A 5,540-nucleotide genomic window follows, 5' to 3' on the forward strand; every position below is an offset into this window, starting at 1 on the left:
GATCGCAGGTATGGGAAATGAGAACAGGGGTTCGCAATTGCGAACTCCGACCTTTGTTAACTCGGGAATTGCAAAATAGGGTTCGCATTTGCGAACCCTTCAGGAATGCTAAACTTTCATATTTGCGAAAATAACGTCTCATTTGCAATACATAGGTCGCATTTACGATCACTGGCCCATTGGCAAATCTTCGCATTTGTGAAGAAAATCTCGCATTTGCGAGCCAAGGCAATCCTGGGCTGGTTTCGCATTTGCGATCCAGCCTTCACATTTGCGAGCCAGGCTTCGCAAATGCGAAGCTTGCAGGCCTGGGCACACCAGCTAATATTCTACAATTTTTCTAACTTCCAAATGCACCCCGTGGCCTATCCAAAACTCACCCAATCCCTCAGGGCTCCAAATCAAATATACACACAACCTTAAAAATATCCCACGGACTTATTCGTGTACTCATATCACCAAAATAACAACAGAAACATCGAATTAAACCTCAATATCAATGAAATTTATCATAACTTCTTAAACTTCAAATTTTGCATTTAAGGCCTAAATCACGTCAAACGGATTCCATTTCTTACCAAACTTCATAGAATCATCTTTAATCATAGATAAGACCTATACCGGGCACCGATACCAAAATACGGGCCCGATACCAACATGTTCTAATCAAAATTCATTTCCAAATTTTATAAACAATTTCAGAAAACAATTTTCTTCAAATATTCATTTCTCGGGCTTGGAACCTTGGAATCCGATTTCGGGCATACGCCCAAGTCCCATATTTTCCTACGAACCCTCCGGGACCATCAAATCATGGGTCCGGATCCGTTTACCTAAAACGTTAACCGAAGTCAAATTAACTCATTTTATAGTCAAAATTCATCATTTTTTACAATTTTCACATACAAGCTTTCCGGCTACGTGCCCGGACTGCGCATGCAAATCGAGGTGATGGTAAAAGAGGTTTTTAAGGTCTCGCAATGCAGAATTTCATTTTAAAACAAGTGATGACCCAAAAGGTCATCACATTAAGAGAATTATCAGTTATTATGCCAAGCCAAACACTTAGAAAATTTTTAGAAAATATTTATGTCTAAATGCGAAAATACAAACTAACATAGAAAGGAAGTAAAATGATCAATGGCTACAAGTATGCATGCAATGGGAATTACACTCAAGTAACGATCCATTGTATTTCACGATTTTATAAATATGAGTGAGTTTATGTTAATTAGCCTCAGGTAATAATTCTATATTAGCTTCTTTCGAAGATTAATAAGACTTCCTAACTAAATTATCCGTAAAACAATTAAGAGATTAAGCACAACTGAATATGGCTACAAGTAGTTCAATCCTATCCTTAGGCAGAATCTACAAAGTAAAGGTTAAAGCCTCAAGTTCTTGTTAACTAATCTTTCCCAACACCAAATTATCTTTCCCAAAATTAATTTGAAGTAAATGGGCGAGTTCTAGGGTTAGCTAATCCCTTTGGGAACACTAAAGAACAAGAATAATTAAAGAAACAACAACTCACTTCATAATAAATAAAAATCACTCAATACATAAGCACAACAAGATATTTAATCCACACTTTAAATATGAATATTCCATTAAACAAGATTTAAGTGATAGAAAAAATACTACACAATTAAATATATAATAAAAAGCAAGGAAATGAAGAAATAAACATAAATGAGTAAGAAATTCTCAACCAAAAGCTTCAAATCTTCAAGACCCAAGTGTGTGTGCTAAAATCCTAGCTCTAAAACTTGTCTTCTCTAGTCAAAAGACTGAAATTAAGCCAAAGATATATTTCCAATAAGCTTAGTCGTGTATTTGTGGGGTGGAATCGAGAAAGTGTGAAATGACAAGACTATCCATAGTTGAAGCTCGTTGATCGCACCTACGGAAAATCATTGCAGGTGCGGCTCCGCAAAAGGGGATCCCTTTCGCAGATGCGCAAACTGTAGGGAACTGCCTACTTCGTAGATGCAGACGTATAGCCGCAGGAGCGGCTTTGCAGATGCGGATTATCAACCACAGATGCGGTCACATTGGGAAATTGGTGGCATGCGCATATGCGGGCCTCCACTTGCATAAGCGAGCAGTGTTCTGCAAATGCGGAACCACTTAGGAATTTGCACTTTTTCAAATATTTTTTGCTCAATTCCACTTCAATTGAGTTTAACTCTCTTCATGGCATCATTTACCTGAAAATCTATTATTACACACCATAAATAACATCATATTATAATTAACGGATACAAAAAATGAAGAAAAGAAACTAAAAAAATGGTAAAATCACTACTTATCAGCCGCACCTGGTCATGAAGGAGATGTTCCTCCTCCCCAGTCCCCAGTTCAAGGGAATTTAGGATAAAATTATGATGCACCTTCTAAGGATACATCTAGTTCTCCCAGGAGCGCGGACACTTCTCTTCCTCCTGGTTACGGAGATGCTGCAGTTTAGCTTTTCTTTTCTTTTTCCTATTCTTGTATCTTTGCCATTTTTTTTGTAAATAAAGACGCATTTTTGCTCAAGTGTTGTTTGAGTCTTATTTTCCTTTGAATATCTATGCAAGTCTTTAATCTCTGCATTTGCTTAAGAATTTTTCATACGTTTTCATTTTATGCTTTGCTATGCGTATTTTCAGATGCACTTTCTTTGAAGTACTTTGTTTTCGAGCATTATCCCTTTTACATGAGGGTTTCTATGAGTGTTTGTGCAAATTTGCTTTTTGCGTCTTTTCATATACGTCTTTGGGTGCATTATTTCCCCGAAGGCATTTTGATTTCGATCATAAATTCTTCTGAAACCAACCCTTTAACATGAGGGTTTTCATAAGAGAGGGCCCTCTTATGTTTATGGTGCTCTTGAAGAGGACGTCTCCTGTTCATTAGGGCACTAGCATTTGAAGTACTTGTTTAACTTTCAAATGATAAAGTTAGTTCATTGTTCAGACAAGAAACAAGATAAAACAAAAGGATTTCATTTCATTTAATTCCTTCTATTTTTAAAATTTACAAAAGGACTTGTTATGCTGAAAAAGAAATTGCCATTGCTTGTGGCTATCTTGTACAACTCGTTTCTATAGTGTCGGTTGTGTGGTCCCCGGTCCCGATGACATGTTTGTATTTTCGGATTTTCATTTCCGGTCGATGAAAGAATTTGTTATGCTGAAAAAAGATATTATCATTGCTTGTGGCTAACTTGTATAACTTGTTTCTATAGGACTGGTTATGCAGTCCCCGGTGCCGATGACATGTTTATATTTTCGAATTTTTGTTCTCGGTCAACATGGTAGTAATTGATGTTGTATCCTCATATCATTCCCCCCCCCCTAATTTTCAAATGCGAAGAATGCGAATTGGAACACTAGAAGTCTATCCTCTAGAAGTTTGTGCTCGTGAACAGTTGGGTAACTTCCGTTTGATAGCAAACTTAACTTCTCAGTGGGAATTTGCTATTGAACCAAAGATTATATAACCGTCCCCGAGTGAAACTTTCTTGTTTGACTTTCCATCGAAGGTCTTATTGTTGTTTTCTTCGTAGTATGCTTTCTATCGCCATTTGGGATTAAAACTGAACGAAGGGAAAAAAAGTGCAGCACATACTTTTAGATTGGATATTGTTCATCAGCAATAATATCTTTTGAGGTGCGCCACGTTCCAATTGTTGTGTAATTTGTCTCCATTTTGGTTCTCCAACTCGTATGAACCTTTTCCAGTGATAGTTGAGATCTGGTAGGGACCTTCCCACATTGGCCCCAGCTTCCCTGCATTGAATTCCTTGGTATTTTGGGTTACTTTCCCTAAGACCAAATCTCCTACTTTAAAATAACGGAAATTAGCTCTCCGATTATAATATCGCTCAATTCTCTACTTTTGAGCTGCCATTCTTACACGCGCCAAGTTCCTCTGTTCCTCTAGCAACTCCAAGTTGATTAACATTGCCTCATTATTCGATTCTCCATCTGCCTGAAAATATCTCAAAGTGGGTTCTCCCACTTCCACTGGGATTAGAGCTTATGCGCCGTACAAGAGAGAAAAAGGCGTCTCTCATGTGCTCGACTTGGCCATTGTTCGGTAGGCCCATAGAACTCCGGGTAATTCTTCGTGCCAGTTGCCTTTCGCTGCTTCCAATATTTTCTTAAGGTTTTGAATAATCACTTTATTTGTTGACTCCGCTTGACCGTTTGCACAAGGATGATAAGGTGCAGAGGTGATCCTTTTTATCTTCAAGAAATTTTGTAATTTTTGTGCCAGTAAACTACGGCCCATTATCCATGCTATCTCTTTTGGTAATGTCACGACCCAAAATCCACTAAGGGTTATGATGGTGCCAAACACCACTGTCAGGCAAGCGAACAATAATTTACTCGCAATTTCTCATTTTGTTTTTTAAATCATTTCCTTTAAACAAATGAATAATAAATAATAAACTCCACTGAATAAATTAGGATGTCTTTACAAGATTTAACTACTGAAAAATCTCGTGATCATCTCAGAACCCGGTGTCACAAGTGCATGAGCATCTACCAGTGAATGAAATAAAATACAGTGACTGTCTAGAATACAAAGTGGACAGAAATGAAAAACACAGTATAATACTCTGAAGGGGACTCTGCTGATTGCGGGTCGTCTAGATAAATGCAGCTCACTTAAGTCTCTGTATCAACCATGCCTCTATGCCGCTAAGTCACTAGCCACATATGAGCATGTGCAACAAAATGCACAGTAAGTGTAGCATGAGTACAAAAACAACGTGTACCCAATGAGTATCCCGTCTAATATCGAAGAAGTTGAGATGAGAGGTCAACTTCGACACTTACTAATGGTCCAATAGTAATATTATTAATGCGATGAATCACGAATTTATTAAGAACAACAACAAATTCAAGTAAGTCACAAAACAGGTAAAAGTTCCTTTTTATTCAAAGTCTCCGGATTCATAATCCATTAGTTAACAATTATCTCAAGTCGGGGAGAGCAAATATCAATATCAATAAATCTCCAGGCAAGCAATACAAGCATGCGCAAAACATGTCGAGGTCGTACAGCCCGATCCAACATAAATGTAAAATGTGTACTGCCGAGGGTCGAACGGCGTGAACCATAGATGCATCTATTACCACGCTCGTGAATCATACATGTGACGCGGTCAAATTTATATAAACAATCATCCTGCTTGCGAATCATACAAGCGACGCAGGTACACATAGTAATACATGCTCAAACAGCCAATTAAGATTTTATCGGGGAACATTTATCCAAATAAAAGCCAATTCTCTTTTAACAATTTAAGAAAATGAAGTTTAATCCTTTTAGAAATTCATTTACCAATTCGATAGGATTTAAGCAATTCAACTGTCAATAAGATTACAGATATTCCAAGTATAGCATGTTTTTGGGTCCTAGACTATCGGGACTTACACATATTAGTAGCTACACACGGACTCTCATCACCTCGTGCATACGTAGCCCCCACAAATAGGAGCACATAACCAATTATTTCACCTATGGGGACAATTCCCTCTTAC

This window comes from Nicotiana sylvestris, chromosome 9 (genome assembly GCF_000393655.2).
Source record: "Nicotiana sylvestris chromosome 9, ASM39365v2, whole genome shotgun sequence".
NCBI lineage: Eukaryota > Viridiplantae > Streptophyta > Magnoliopsida > Solanales > Solanaceae > Nicotiana > Nicotiana sylvestris.